Genomic DNA, 17,568 nt, shown 5'->3' on the forward strand with positions numbered 1-17,568 from the left:
AGAATGGGTCAAAAGTCTGGATACACCCAAATATCTCGTAAACGATTTTGCATTTTAGAAAAAAATGTTTCTTACAAAACTTAAAAAAAGGCATTCAATGATAGTAGTTATTTAACCTAGGATGGCGTTGTCAAGGTCAGGTCAAGGTCAAGATGAATTTTTTAAATGGAACTCCTTCTCTTTTTCATTACATATTCTTGTAGCTTATCTCGAGAGCTTTCCAAAATTTAATTAAGTTCGTTTTCATTAAGGAGATGCTGGAGCGACGGCAGAACTTAATCAAAGTCAATATTAGAGGTTTGTATAAGATACTTATGCCTTCTGAGTTAATATTATCATGCAGGAAATTCAATCGATTAATTATCGACATTTTTATTCCGTTTCCTATATAACCATCTAAGCTTAGGGACGAAAACGTGTATTAGGTTCGATCCAATAAATGTAAGATTTATTTTGGAAAATTTTCCAATTTTAGAATTGAGACAAAAATAAACCAGGATTGAAGTTAATCTTATATTTGTAGAATCGGGCCTTAGAAATACAGTTGTATGTACACATGCAATGCAGGCCGCGTTCCAATATATACCACCAGTACTAAACATCTGTAATATACATAAAGTACAGATTTTTAACTAATAGTTATCGATACGAAGCCATAGCACTTTTTTCTTACATCCATTTTAGGTTAGGATAATATATTGGGTCATCTAAAAAGTATCCGCGGTTTTTTGTCACTAGATGTGTGTTGATGGTCATATATCTAGTGACAAAGTACCGCGGATACTTTTTAGATGACCCAATATTACTAGCATGTCAATTCATATATCTAATATAGAAAATTATATATATATTATATTATGTGAACACATACACACACATACACACATACGCACGTATTATATAAACAGATAAAAGTTGCTCATGTTGAAATAATCATTCAGATATTATTTATTTATACCTAAATTAGAATTTTATGTACATACATTGTATAATATGTGTATATTCACATCGTACAAACATAACATTTATAATTCTAATTCTAAAACATTGTTGTAACATAAAAAACATTATTAGTGAATAAAATATAATTACAAATATAATTACAAATTGTAATTATATTTTATATGTATTATAATGTACAAATACATAATAATATACTCAAAATATAATTTTAATATTGCATATATCGTTAATTCACTAATGTCTATATGCAATAATAGAATAATATTTTGTGTCATTGTATGTGTACACATATATTATATTGTATAATAATACACATAAAATGTAATAATAATTCGTATTCATGAATGTCTTTTTATATACAACGTTAGAATTAAATTTTATATATATCATTATACACATTATATATTATAATATAAAATTCTAGTATTGCATAAAAATGGACATAGAAAATATCTGCATGAATATCCCAGCACGAGTAATTTTTAATGTGTGTTTACTGACATATTATAATACATGTACAATTTGACATATTACACATATAAATATATTATGACATTGGACTTGTCTTAGCGCCAAGACACTATCGTGTCTCCAGATCAGTAATATCTCTATATTTGAGCAGATAACTTTTATCTCTCTTTTTGATAGCATAGCAACAAATGAAGTAACTACATGTTAAGTGTATAACTTTGCTTCCGCCGTTTTTTTCCGAAATTCGAGGCTTTATTGTAAAAAACTGGTTATACATTTATGGTTCAAAGTATTGTCCATCGCTGGCCACTACTTTCTCCCATCTTTCGAGCGTACGAATCCCGCGTCGAAAAAACTGATTATCTTTTGAGGCGATCCACGAATCGATCCAATTTTTTACTTCTTCATAAGACCGGAAATGCTGGTCAGGCTGTGTGCCATTGATCGAAACAAGTGATAGTCAAAGGGAGCAATGTCTGGAGAATACGGCGGTGAGAGTACTTCCCATTTCAACGTTTCCAAGTATGTCTTGACCACTTTCGCAACATGGGGTCGAGCATTGTCATGCTGCAAAATCACTTTATCGTGTCTCTCGTTGTATTGCGGCCGTTTGTCTTTCAATGCTCGGCCCAAATGCATCAATTGCGTTCGATACCGATCGCCTGTGATTGTTTCAGTCGATTTTAACAACTCATAATACACTATGCCGAGCTGGTCCCACCAAATACAGAGCATGACCTTGGAGCCGTGAATATTCGGTTTGGTCGTCGACGTGGAAGCATGATCAGGAACTCCCCATGATTTTTTGCGCTTGGGGTTATCGTAATGAACCCATTTTTCGTCCCCAGTCACAATGCGATGCAGAAATCCCTTCCGTCTTTGCCTTTCAAGCAGCTGTTCACAAGCAAACAAACGCCGTTCAACATCTCTCGGCTTCAACTCGTATGATAATTTCCAATTTCCTCGCTTCTGAATTATTCCCATGGCTTTGAGGCGTTTTGAAATAGCTGGTTGAGTCCCAATGATCGTGCCAATTCTTTTTGATTTTGACACAAATCTTGATCAAGTAATCCCTCCAATTCTGCATCTTCGAAAACCTTCTCTCTTCCACCGCTGTGCCGGTCTTCGACGTCAAAATCACCATTCTTGAAGCGTTAAAACCACTCACGACACGTTCTTTCACTAATAGCGGCCTCATCATAAGTATTTGAGAGCATTCGATGAGCCTCAGCTGCAGAACTTCTTCATATTGAAGCAGAAAATTAAAACCTCCCGCAAATGATGAGAATTTGGCTCGTAAACTGACATTTTCAATCGAGAATAACTTTATGATACAGACACGAATCGACTAATGTTTCTATGGGGTTATGTTGACAGATGCCCAAGTTTATTGTATGTCTATGATCTATTTATTTCGACCACTACTTACCGTTAAAGTCATCTATAGGAAAACAGCGGAAGCAAAGTTATACATCTAATATATACATGTATATGCAACACGTGCCATATATTGACAATAATACATGGCAATAAAATGACATTGTACGAAAGGACAAATGCTATTACGGCCTTGAGTCAATATACACTGTCAATACTGAAAATATATATTATATTATACATATATTACATATTTTCAGTACTCGTCTATATCGATATACAGTATACTTTTTCCTATGACCAATGTCATTTTAGGTCAAGATGTAACATGTATTAGCGATACGTAGATATATTATGTATATAATATACGTAGCTACTCTATTTTTTGCTACATTTAATAAAAAGATATACAAGTTACTCATATTAAAATATTAGTGGTGTGTACTTAAATATAATGCACATATAGGCAATATTATGTAATATTGCATATATGTATATTATAATGTGTGAATAAACACACATTACAGATAGAAGTTATTAATGTTAAGCTATTTATGCATTCCCTATGTTTAAATATGCAATATTAAAATTGTGTGTATATATATATAATATAATGTGTACACATAAAATTTAATTCCAATGTTTTGTATAAATAAACATAGGAATCTGCATGAATACTTCAGTATAAATTACTTCTAGTTTTGATTTGTGTATATTCACACATCATAATACATACACATGCAATAGTCTAATATTGAAAAAAACAATTATTATATAGGAAACTTTAAATTTATAAAATATACGTATAACTAATATAAATCAAAGCTATTCAGGCAATATAGATATATAACGAAAAACTTACATATCCAAAAAGATTGTGTTACTCACAAATTGCCAAAGATGAAGTGATGTAAAATTTTAGTAGATAGATTTGTATAAATGTAATTTTGTGATCAATTATGTATCAAAGCTTCTAGCACTCTCTCTATCTACTAAAATTTTACATCACTTTATCTCTGGCAATTTGCGAGTGACAATCTTTTTTGTATTTGTGAGCTTTTCGTAATATATCTATATTGCTGAAGAGGACTCCAAAGTGAGTTTACATGTACAAAGTAAAAAAGATCATTTATCAGAGGATTCGTAATTTGATTATTTTTTTTAACATATTATATCTGATTATCTGCGTTTGACTCTCATTAGCTTTGATTTATGTTACTTGTATATTCTGATATTGAAAATATAAAAGCATGTACATATTACTAATATCTGTACATTTGACCTAAAAAAACATATCTCTTTTTATTAAACGTAGAAAAAAGAGATAAAATAGGCCTTGGACGTAGAGAAAAATACTATTACGTATACTGCTACGTACTACCAGTACCGAAAATCTAATATACATAACGTAAATGTCATAAATTATGGATTTTCATTACTAACGTACTGATGTATTAATTAGCCATCATTTACTAAAACACTTTGAATATGATGTACTTATTTCATAAACGTAGAGCATCGTAATTTTCGTATGAAAATTATGCATATGATTATTGACCATGTAATGTTATGTATATGTATAGCACATATATATGTATAACATATACACAGTGCGACAAATATGTTTCCGGACACGAACCACATCTCAGCAACCAGTGGCGACATCTGTGCGTTCAAACATGCATTTTAAAGGTTGAACATTTTGCTATCATCTATCAAAGTTTCATTCATTTTGGTTGACATATAACGAAGATATGATAGTTCATGTTAAACAAGATTTTGGTCGAGGTAGAAATTTTAATATGGAACAAAGAGCAGTGATTAAATTTAACGCAAAACTTGGTAAAAGTGCATCAGAAACATTCCGATCGATGCAACAAGTTGGCAGTCAATGTCTAGGTACAGCTGTTTTTGAGTGGCATAAGCGTTTTTTGGAAGGCAGAGAGACCCTTGAAGATGACAAAAAATCAGGACGGCCAATTTTGATTCGAACACCCGAAATGATCGAAAAAGTACGTGATTTTGTTGCAAACGATCGCAATGCATCACTAAAAATGATGGAGGAGGCTTTAAATATCAGTAGAGAAACGATTCGAACCATATTACATGAAGATTTGGGTAAAACGAAGGTTTGTGCGAAGTTTGTTCCATACACATTAAGAAGCGATCAAAAATCAGCGAGAATCAATTATTCCAGAGACATCGTTGCAGCCGCAGAAAATAATCCAAACTTGCTAAAATCAATTGTTACGGGTGATGAAACATGGTGCTTTCAATATGATCCAGAAACTAAGCGTCAAAGTGCGGAATGGAAGTCAAAAAATTCACCACAAGCAAAAAAAGTACGAAAAGTTCTATCAAAAATCAAGACAATGCTCATCACATTCTTTGATGCAAAGGTATTATCCACAAAGAGTTTGTTCCAACTGGCCAAACAATTACTGGTGCATATTATCTCGAAGTTTTAAAGCGATTGATGGGCAGAATTCATCGTATTCGCCCCGAATATCGTGATCCAAAAAATTGGTCTTTGTTGCATGATAATGCACCGAGTCACACTTCATTGATTGTCCGTCAATGTTTGGCTCGAAATCGTGTCTCTGTGTGTTAAACCATCCACCGTATTCACCTGATTTGGCCCCCTGCGACTTCTCATTATTCCCAAAATTGAAATTGAAATTGAAAGGATGCTTTTTTGATGACATTCCGACCATCCAATCAGCTTCTACACAGGCACTAGAGGCAATTCCGCAAATTGAGTTAGAATAGGAAGTTTGGATTACTTTCTGCGGCTGCAACGATATCTCTGGAATAATTGATTCTCGCTGATTTTTGATCGCTTCTTAATGTGTATGGAACAAACTTCGCACAAACCTTCGTTTTACCCAAATCTTCATGTAATATGGTTCGAATCGTTTCTCTACTGATATTTAAAACCTCCTCCATCATTTTTAGTGATGCATTGCGATCGTTTGCAACAAAATCACGTACTTTTTCGATCATTTCGAGTGTTCGAATCAAAATTAGCCGTCCTGATTTTTTGTCATCTTCAAGGGTCTCTCTGCCTTCCAAAAAACGCTTATACCACTCAAAAACATGCATTTGAATCACTATTGAATCACTGTAACAAGTGTATTGAAGCCAGAGGACAATATTTTGAATAATAAAACCAAAAAATATGCATATTTGTTATTTCAATTATGATTTTCAGGCCCTGTCCGGGAACATATTTGTCGCACTGTATATTATAGGGTGTTCAAAAAGACCCCGGATTTATGAGCTGAACACACAGATAACTAATCGTGAAGGAATATGAATTGTACTTGTATCGGCATACACATAATATGTCAAAATATAGTTGCGTTGATCTATTATATACTATAATTCACGTTCTACGGGTGGTATTCATAGTCGAAGCTCAAAGCAGCGCTTAAGACTGTCTCAGTCAAGACTATCTTCAATTAAGATCATCTTAAAATCGTAATATATATTCCATAGTCACGAAAAAAGACGATCTTCGAGAAGAAGTTCTTCCTTGAAGAATTCTTATTTGAGTTAAGATCATCTTGGCGAAGATATTCTTAAGGTTAAACTTATTTATTATTCGGCTATTTCCGTCATATTTCTGTTGGATTCTCCAATAGGAATATTGCATTTGAGGAGTTTTACAAGTGTTATGTACCATTTTGTACATTTTATTAATCGTGATTATTCCCTCTAGTTACACATATAACGAGCAGTAACAAATTACTTGCGGAAATCTTAAAATAAAGTAAATAATATTTTTATTTAATGAAGTAAGGAAAAAAGATTTGATTTACCTAACAATTTGAAGGTTATTTAAGATTATTACTTTAAAAATAATACAATTTATTTACACAGAATGTCGTGTAACGAAAAAGCATTTAGCAGTAAGAACAAATACTACACATTAATGGAACGAAAAGTATTTCTACAGATACTAAATGATTATAAACGCGTAATCGAATTTTAAAAAAGTGACGGTGCAACATTAAAAGAAAAAGATGGTATGGAAGGAGATTTGCAAACACAATCAATCAACGTTAATTTCTCAAGATGTAAGTAACTATCATTGTTTGACATCGTTAATTCGTAAAAAAGTAATAATTCTTTCGTTCGATTAAGTAATTGTTGTTAGACGCATGCATGAAATGAGTTTATAAATTCATTTCTAGCATGATCTTAATTCTCGCTAAAGCCAATTTGTCGTTTTTTTTCATTTCAAATTAATTCGTTACACACACACAGACAACAGCAACGGACCATCGAAAGAATTATTACTTTTACGAATTAACGATCTCAAATATTTCCGCCCGCCTCGTCATCTCCGTGACGATATGCGCATAGAAGTGATCTCGGGCGTTGCTTGTTTGATCGAAAGTGATTAATAACTGCAAATTTTGAGAATGCGAACATTTGATTTACGCGGTTGATAATTTCGTTGTACCTGCTGTCCCGAACTTTCAACTTGAGTTCATGTGCACGGCACAACACGTTGGTGCACACGTACTAAGTACTTGCGACGCGACAAACGAATCGAGATTACAGAATTGATAGTGAACGCTTACAGGAAACACGCGGCACAGTACGATAAGTGCATCCGTGGAAGAGAGTTACCTTGAACCGTGAACGAGAGTTATATAACAGAATAAAATTAAAACCACAATTCACGGACATGCAAGCGATTGATTCATGCTCCTCTTTTCGTTCGGCGCATTATCGTGCGAGGTGAACGCATTGGCATCCTCTGGCAATAATACTAATTTGATTAGAGGACGAATCAATTCTGATGAGGTCGTTTTGAGTGTGACCACTCGCACCACGCCGTCGTCTCCAGGATGTAGCTGCGTGATCCGTGCCAATGACCATTTGTTAGGCGATGAGATTTCGGAACGGATGATATACAGCGATCCGATGCGTGGTGACAAGGCTTCCTTGGTCCATTTCGGTCTGGTAGCCAGAGTATGCAAGTACTCACGTGACCATCTCTGCCAAAAGTGGTCTTGCATCCGCTGGATAAGTTGCCACTTAGAGATTAAATTTTCTCTTTCGTCAGACAATGATGGCTCGGGGATGGCCAGCAGTGGTGCCCCAATGAGCAAGTGACCCGATGTCAGAGCCGTGAGGTCGTCGGAGTCATCTGAGAGGGCATGCATGGGCCGGGAATTCATGCATGCCTCTACTTGTGCAAGCAGGGTGCTCATCTCCTCGAAGGTGAGTCTGGTTTCGCTGATGGTTCTGCGCAGGTGGTACTTGGCTGATTTCACGGTCGCTTCCCAGAGATCACCAAAGTGTGGTGCCGAAGGGAAGTTAAAGTGCCACCGGATTCCTTCTGATGTAGCGACGTGTGCGATTTGTCGTCCTTCTGAGAAGGAAGCTCGGAGTATCTCTCGTAGTTGTCTGTCGGCGTCCGAAAAATTGGTGCCGTAGTGGGAATAGATGTCCGTGCAAAGCCCTCGGCGAGATGTGAAGCGGCGGAGGGCAGCCAGGAAAGCGTCGGTGGTATAATCTGAAACAGCCTCAAGGTGAACTGCTTTGGAGCTAAAACAGACAAAAATAGCAATGAAGGCTTTGTGAGCGCTGTGACCACGCCCTTTGCTCGTTCTGATAAAAATGGGCTCGGCGTAGTCGATGCCCACTCGAAGAAATGGCCGTGCAGGAGTCACTCTTCCTGGAGGAAGGTTTCATTTGAGGTTGCGGAGTGACAGCCCTCCACCGAATGCACGTCACGCACTGATGCAGCCATCGCTTGACCACAGCTCGGCCTTGTGGGATCCAGAACCGGAGTCGAAGCATCCCTAGGGTCAACTGAACCCCTCCGTGAAGAGTACGACGATGGTAGGCTTCTACCAGCAAACGCGTGAGCCATGACCTTGGACGCGTGAACCAGGCACGATGAGAGGATGCTCGTCGAAGGACAGCGCTACGTGTTTGAGGCGTCCTCCGACTCGCAGGATTCCGTGTACGGGCTGAGGGCTCGCAGATGACTGAGTCTTGGAAGACAGCGTTTATTCGTGATTGCAGTCATTTTCTCCGGATAATGCGACAACTGCACTATGCGAATCCATTGCAGGAGTGCTGTGTCGAGTTCAGCAGGGAGAAGTGCTGAACAGTGGTGCTTCTTGTCCGCAGATCTGACTGAGCGGTGGCGACGGCGCCAACATAAGCACCAGGAAGTTACTCTCAGGAATCGATGCAATGTTGAGAACCTGAGGAACTCTTCAGGCTCGTGATTGTTCCTGATGACTGCGATGAGCGTAGTGGCCCGTTCCGGAATGTCCTTGATGGGTTCCTTGTCTCCGCTTGGCCATTCTGTCGGATTCCCGCATAACCATGCAGGACCCGTCCACCACAAGGGATGACCGAGGAGCTCGCGAGGTGTCAGTCCTCGGGAGGCACAGTCGGCGGGGTTCTCCTTGCCTGGGACATGGCGCCATTGAGCCTCAGGAAGTTGCTGCTGGATCCGAGATACTCTATTGACCATATACGTTTTCCAGCGAGAGACGTGACCCTGAATCCAATGGAGCGTGACCTTGGAGTCTGACCACAAGGTTACTGGTGTTGCAGTTAATTTTAATACAGAGCGCGTGTGCACGAGCATACTTGAAAGTAAGGCGGCGGCGCAGAGTCGCGGGAGAGATACAAGTTTAATCGGCGCGACCTTGCTTTTGTCCATTAGTAAGCGAGTCTTTATTTGATTGTTTGAGGTGATGCGGAGATATACCACAACGGCGTAACCTCTCTCGGACGCGTCTGCAAAGCCGTGTAGCTTGAGCTGAGAGCTCGTGTCGCCGGTGCCAGCGGCCGACTCTGAGCTTCTCAAGAAGTGGAAGTTCCTCCCAGAACCGCTTCCATTTCACAGTGATGGTTGACGGCAACGGTGCGTCCCAGTCTAACTGCTGCAGCCAGGCAGACTGGATTAAGATTTTCGCCTGAATTGTTGCTGGAGCCAGCCATCCGAGCGGGTCGAAGAGTCGGGCAGTCTCCTCCAGCTTCTCTTGATGAAAGTGACGACGGTGCGAGGAGGAACAGAGAAAACGAATTTGTCACTGGTCGGATACCAGCGCAATCCCAGAGTTGAGTGGTTCTCTTGTTCCCACGATAGCGAGTCTCTGGTGAGGCAGTGCTCGGGCGGAGTATCGCGGAGAAGTTCATGGCAGTTAGCGGTCCATTTTCGCAGAGAAAATCCGCCCGCCATGCAGAGGTTGCAGAGCTCGCTTTGTAGAGCGATTGCGACGGCTTTGCAATGTGCGCCGGTTATGACGTCGTCGACGTAACAGTCATGTCGTAACGCATCTGCGCCTCGCGGGTAATGAGCTTCTTCGTCATCGGCGAGTTGACGAAGAGCGCGGATGGCGAGAAATGGCGTGCACGCGAAACCGTAAGTGACTGTCTTCAGAGTATACTCGCGTATCGGCTCATTAACGTTGTGTCGCCAGAGAATGCATTGATACTTCTGGATGAACGAGAATTTGGCGATACATCTTCTCGATGTCAGTTACTAGCGCGTAACGATGCCACCGTCACTGCAGAAGTACGTTCGCGAGGGGTGGCAACATGTTGGCACAGACCAGAAGATGAATATTGAGTGACTCACCGGACCTTGTATGCGATCCGTTGAAGACGACCTTGAATTTGGTAGTGGTGCTGGATTTTCGGAGCACGCCGTGATGAGGAAGGTAGCATCGATCCTCACTGCAATTCGAAGGTTCTCGTGCCAATTTCATGTGATCTGAGTCCTCGTATTCTTTTAGGAAGGCGCGGTAGAGGTCTCCGAATCGTGAGTCTCACTCACAGCGTCGCTCCATGGCGATCAAGAGTCGTTCTGCAGGTTTTCGAATTTCAACTAACGTCGTAGGCAGAGAGATAGTCGTACCACGTATCGTCCTTCGGCAGTACGTTGATGCTGTAGTGCAAAAATATCTTCGCATTGCTGTTCCTTTGGCATGAGCGCGGCAGGAGCGGGCGTCTCTCTCTCTCCTGCTCCCAAAAGCGGTGCACGAGCTCGGCTAGCTCATGATCTGCGGTGCACTGAAGCGAGTGGTGCTCCGTCGAATTGGTTATCTGGTCGCAGCCTCCTGACAGGATCCAGCCAAACAAAGTTTTCTGAGCGATAGGCGCTTGGAGGCCTCCTTCGCGAAGACCATTTTGGAGGATGATTGAGCATACTTCCGCTCCAAACAGTAACTCAATGGAATCGTTTGCTGCATAGTCCGGATCAGCTAGTTGGAGCCCCTTCAAGTGTGGCCACTCCGTGATCTTTGCGTTGGCGCCTTGGTAAAGCGACAGACATGGCAGAATGAAAGCTCTGGCGGTAAAGTTGGTCTCCGTGAGAACGGAGGCTACGTTGAGTGTCACCTTTCCTCTGCTAGGCCCGGAACTTTTGCCGCTGATGTCGAGGATTTCGACTGCGGATCGAGAGCGTGGCAGACGCAGGCGCTGGACCAGTGCCTCCGAAATCAAGGAAACTTCCGAACCTTGGTCGATGAGCACGCGTGTGGTATACCGATTGCCGTGACGATCAGCGATGGAAATTCGCACAGTTGCGAGCAAAATAGCCTTGTGGTCGTTGTCGCAGCGCATCGCCGACAGTGAGCTGACCTCTTGGGGTTTTGATGAAATGTACACGTCGTGCAACATTGAGTGGCGAGACTTGCACGTTATACATGTCCTCGTAGATTGGCACTTCGCGAGTGTATGAGAGCCGAGGTAGTTGAAGCACAGTCTATGAGTTTCGGCGACGGCCTTGCGATCAACAGCGGATTTTTTCTTGAATCCTTCGCATACCATCACGTGGTGCTTGCCTTTACATAGGACGCACTGTGGAGATTCGGTGTGTGTCTCTTGATGCGACTTTGCAGATCGCGGCGGGTCCTCAGAGACCTTGAGAGATTTTGGCTTGGCGGCGTTGAGTGTAAGTGCCCTTTTGATTATGAAGTCCATCAGCGCCTCATGAGTTGGCACGTCATTCGAGGCGCTTGAGACTCCCATTCCAGGCGAATTTTTGAATCGAAGAACTCGATGACAAGGTGGTTAAGCAGATCGAAGCCATGCGAGCCGATAGGCCTGTCGATGCTCTCCTGGCTGTTGACTACACTGGTTACGGCGTGGTAGAACTCCTGCGGTTGAACTCCTCCGCGGTGTCACTCTTCATTTTAGCCACAGCGGTAAACGTGGAGAAATTGGAGCGCGATAACTCTCTCTTATTTTCGTAATGCTTGCTCAGCAGAGCCCATGCGCGTGGATAATTGTCTCCGGTCACTGCTAAAGGTCGAATCAGTTTCTCAACAGGACCCTCCAGACAAGATTTCAGATAATGAAATTTCTCAAATGCTGAGATTGATGAATTGTCTCCGACAATAGATTGAAAGATGTTTCGGAATGTAGGCCAATCTTCGAATGTGCCAGAGAAGGAACGAATCTTTAGGCGAAGCAGAGACGTTCTTCCGGAAGGCTCATTACCACCTTCTAATTTGGAGACTGAACTCGGTTCCTTCGCCTTGAATCTCTGATAGTCGTTGAGGAGGCTTCGTTGTTCGACGTACGTTATTTCGGCTAAGTCAGCAAATCCGGTCGAGCTGTACTCGCTCTCGTCGAATGCCTCTTTGAGGTGAGCTCGGATGAGCTCATGCTGAGCCTCAAATTTTGCCCACAATCGATCTAGAAGAATGATGTGAGTCTCAGCAGCGTGCAGCGTAATGCTCGTTGCGCCGAGTTTTTTCAGATTCGATACTGACCGAGCCATGCGACCGTGAATATCGCTCTGAGCCATCAGCAAAGTTTGCAGATCCTCACTCATCACTCACTCTTCCTTTTCAGCACTAGCAAACTGAACGCGACGCACCCGACACTGCGGTTGCCGGCGAGAATCCGGCTCGAAGGACCAGAAATGTGCAGAATTGCACCGCGTGTAAAGATTAAAGTGAGAGGACGGCACACGGCTGATATAACGCACGACAGTGAAGAGAACTCCGTTTCTTTGTAATTTGATTAAAGATTTTACTTCAAATTTTACAACCACAAATTCAGTACACATAAATAATTATCGCAGAATATTCGATACAATCACCTTTTTCGAATTATCTTAGTAATAGAAGTAATAGAAAATCGCGAAGATTTTCTCGGTGGTTTTACTTGGCGGTTTTTCACGGCGGTTTTCGACACGATATAATAGCGAGACTCTGAGCACTAAGAGGGCGAGATCGGCGACGATCGGTGCATATATTGCTTTCGTGGCCTGGACTCTCTTCTTTATAAAATCCAATAGAATTTTGCCACAATTGTAAATTTTGCGTGGCATTTGTTGTATAAAATTGATTGGCGCCTCGGATTCTTTTTTAATGTTCGACGTAACAGTCATGCGTGAAAGAAAATCCGCGCGTGGGATTGGTGGCTGTGCGTGACGTGTTCGTCGGAGCGCTGCGCTCGCATGATTAAATTGTTCTCGAACCTTCGATGGTCCGTTGCCGTTGTCTGTGTGTGTGTAACGAATTAATTTGAAATGAAAAAAAAAACGACAAATTGGCTTTAGCGAGAATTAAGATCATGCTAGAAATGAATTTATAAACTCATTTCATGTATGCGTCTAACAACAATTACTGTTAATCGAACGAAAGAATTATTACTTTTTTACGAATTAACGATTTCAAACAATCATAAATATTAGTACTAAGATTATTGAATTTGATATATTAGGTGTTGGAATTAATTCGTAGCGTTTTTTAATGAAAGAATGTTATTTATTTCACATGAGCATTAAAAAATACATTAATGAAAGTACTTCCCATCACTTGTAAAACGCTACGAATTAATTCCAACACCTAATAATATAATTGGATATAATATAATTTTATATAAAATATTCATAATAGAAGACTGTTCAGTAGTTAAAAAAAACTATGATCAAACTTAAAGCAAACCCAAAGAGAAGCAATAATAAAGGAAAGACAGTCATGTCTAGCGACTGGGACCTCAAGAAGCGGAAGCAAATATCGACCCTGACATTGTTAATATAGCACCTACGCTTATGAAAATTGTACAATTTCATTCACATTTAATATGATAGAAACAGAAATTAATAATATGTTTGAAGATATTTTTTAAAGTAATTCTGATATTTGTAGAAATATAAGCTTAATTATTAAATTCTTATATTAATTTTAATATTTTTAAATTTCAGAAAAACGTGATCTTGCATTTGAAGTTTTATCTATCGCGAATGTGGAAGTATTAGAAGAAAACGATGAGAATATTGTAAACATAGAAAGCAATACAAATTTTGCTGTTTTGGAAATTATTACTTATACGAGTATACATTTGTGGATAATGATTCATTCTTGCCCGTCATCTCTACAGAATATTCGGCAACAAATAAAAGAAAATTTAAGGAATGATTCTAAATGATAAAATAAGACAAAAATCAAGAATAAAATAACGATTAAGGCTTCTTTTTTTAATGAGCAATGCTTAAATATTTACATTCCTAAAGCACTTTATACATGAATATTTAGATATTTAGAATTACAAAATCAAAAGTAATAAAATTTTGGTGGCTTTATCTTATATAATAGCTACGTATTAAAAGTTTTAAAGACTTTTTATCTGAATATTTGTAATTAACAAAGCTTTAATATTTTTTTATTTTACAGATTCATTTGCTGTTATAGAGATAGATCCAAAAGATACAATTTTATATAATGCAGATATAGTAACAGATATTAAGATATCAAACAGTGAAGAGAGTATTTGCACTAAAAAGGTTTCAAGAAAAAAAAAAGAAACATTTGAATTATCAGATGTCGAAGAGAAATTTCAAATAGAACGCATAAAACGAGTAATGAATAAAGAAGAACAATTAACAAATTTTAAATTGGAACATGAAAAAAATGGCAAAAATTTAAAAAAATCATTTAAAAATGATGAATTATCAACAATTAGAACATTTAAAAAATATACATAAACTGGAATTAGAAATTAATAAAACTGAAAATTGTTAAATCTCAATCCGCGATTAAAGAAAATATTGTGTGTGAAGTAATACTCATATTATTTATTTTTATTTCATATTGTTTATAAAATTATAATTTTCTTACAAATTTGTTTAAAGTTATTAACAACATTAAAGTTTAAATAAGTAAAAATCAAATTTTGCATTTAATACTATTTACTGTTGCTACGATTCAAATTATTAAAACACACATGTGTGTGTATATATATATATACAGTTTTTTTTCTATATGCCAAAAGTTCTCTCGATGATTCTTCTTGTCCTACTATCATATTGTAATAATATCATATTGTTGAATCATATTGTAACTGTAATAAATTTTTTTAATTATTAATGAGAATCATGCCATATTATTTTAGTAATTATTATCAATATTTAATAATGATATTATATGTAATTATAATAAGGTAAGAAAATGTAAAACTTAATGAAATAAATGAATAAATTAAACAGAATGTTATTGTTAATTATACAAAAATATGTACGCACTATAGAAAACTTTTTTGAATTTCAATCTTTAATTTCTTTTTCATATTATAACAACAATTTATTTCAAATAGTATATTATTATAGCTATAAAATCTTCATAAAATCTTATTTCTTCATCAGTTATAGGATTAGCAATAGGCGTAAATAAAGCCGGATATCCAGCATCTCCAACGAGTATTCCGTCTAGTTCTCTTTGTCTATATATCCTTGAGTTTTGAAAGATTCGACTATCATGCTCTCTTCATGACCATTCAAGAACTATATCTAAAAATTCTACAAGGACAACAACAGCCTACAAATATGAACATAAATAAAAATAAACATAAATAAAATATATAATAATAAATAATAAATAATAATAATAAATGAGAATATTAATAAAATGAGCTTGTATGTGTATATTAATGTATATTTTAAATGCAATAGATAATTTGTATATAATTTGTATAATATGTAAAACATAATTGCCTTTTTTCTTTTCAACATATATTTAATTAGAACTATAATTATTTTAACAAAAATACCTGAATATTTAAGAAAAAGTATCCTTTTCTGTTTCTATATATTTCTTCAATATCTTGAAATCTACTCTGTACGAGACGAATAATCTATTGCTCCATCAATATAAGGTATGCCTATGACTCCACCACCATATCCAGCTTCCTTAAACAAGCATTTGTTTTTCAGCACGTGCTTCTTCTGAAAATTGACATTTTTATATAACGATTAATATGACTTGCTATTAAAAAGTTGGTACACGAAAAATAATTCTATTGGGTTCGCAAAAAAGTAATTGCGTTTTTTTTAAGGCATCTATCAGTAAAAAGTACTTTCTTACCAACTAATACAGGGTCCGGCAAAATGATCTCCCACATTTTGCACCGCCACTGTCCCCGAACCACTGAAGAGAGGGGGAGCTTAGCATAGTTAGTTGGTAGCTCACGCCTTGCCATTTCAGTTGTCGTCATGAATTGGACGGGCTAGCATTGTGCCTTCGTTATCGAAACATTTATGAAAAGTAACGAATCTGTGATTACGACGCAAAGAACTTTTCGTACTCACTTCGCGCTTGGTAGACATGCTCCAGTTCCAGATCGCAAAACAATACTGTTGTGGGTTTCAAATTTAGAGCTACAGGTTCAGCTTTAAAAAGAAAATCAACTGGTAGACCCAGAAGTATTCGGACACCTGAAAATGTTGCAGCTGTAAGAGAAGCAGTTGAACGATCTCCTAGCCATTCAGCTGTTAAACATGCCTCTGCTTTGCGTTTGTCAGATCGTTCTGTGAGAAGAATTTTACACGCCGATCTGAAGTTCCACCCATACAAAATGATGATCGTGCAAGAACTTAGTGAACGGGACTGGGAAAATCGCAGAGCATACTCCAACGATATTCTTCAAAACATCCCACAAAATGCTCTTTTAATAACGAGTGACGAAGCCTCATTTCCATCTGTCTGGCTGTGTGAATAAGCAGAATTTTCGCTACTGGGCACCAGAGAATCCGCGGCAGCTTCATGAAAGGCCACTTCACAGCCCATTTGTTACCGTTTGGTGTGCTGTTGGATCTTTTGGCGTTTGGGGTCCCTATTTTTTTGAAGAGGGAGGCGTGACGGTTACTGTAACTGCCGATCGATATGTCGACATGCTACGCAATTTTTTGGAACCAAAACTTAGAGAACTTGAACATTCGGATGTGTGGTTTCAACAGGATGGAGCTACGGCTCATACGGCAAGAAGGACAATGGACGATTTAAGGGAAATGTTTCCAGGACGCGTAATCTCGTTACGTGGAGACATTGGGTGGCCTGCGCGTTCACCCGATCTTGCCCCATGCGACTTTTTCCTTTGGGGCTATCTGAAAGCGAAGGTTTTTCAACACCACCCCCGAACCATTGACGAATTGAAAGCAGCAATACGCCAAGAAATTACAGGAATATCGCCCCAAATTATTGCTCAAGTGATGGAAACTTTTAGAAATCAGCTTCGAATGTGTATCGAAAAAAATGGTCGCCACTTGGACTCTGTAATTTTCAAAACTCAATAAAAACAAATGGCATAGCATAAATTTTCAGTTAATAAAAATAAAATCTAAATAGCATTTACAATGGCGTTTTTATTAAAGATTAAAATGTGGGAGATCATTTTGCCGGACCCTGCATAAATATATCTTGATCGAATAAAGTTTCAGCTTTAAGAATCTCTTTTTTAAATTGCGATACGACAATTTTTAATGGAGTT

General features: G+C 38.3%; 1 long non-coding RNA gene and 1 pseudogene across 1 annotated transcript; both read left to right on the forward strand.

The window, feature by feature from the left end:
- Positions 1–4,849: 4,849 nt before the first annotated feature.
- LOC147910733 (uncharacterized) lies at positions 4,850–5,484 on the forward strand. The gene is made up of 2 exons (XR_015544082.1): positions 4,850–4,940; positions 5,009–5,484. It is a non-coding gene; the product is annotated as an uncharacterized LOC147910733 (long non-coding RNA).
- Positions 5,485–5,635: 151 nt separating this feature from the next.
- LOC147910734 (uncharacterized) lies at positions 5,636–17,428 on the forward strand (annotated as a pseudogene).
- Positions 17,429–17,568: the final 140 nt, after the last annotated feature.

Source organism: Acromyrmex echinatior, chromosome 2 (genome assembly GCF_024713525.1).
Source record: "Acromyrmex echinatior isolate Ae372 chromosome 2, ASM2471352v2, whole genome shotgun sequence".
Taxonomy (NCBI): domain Eukaryota; kingdom Metazoa; phylum Arthropoda; class Insecta; order Hymenoptera; family Formicidae; genus Acromyrmex; species Acromyrmex echinatior.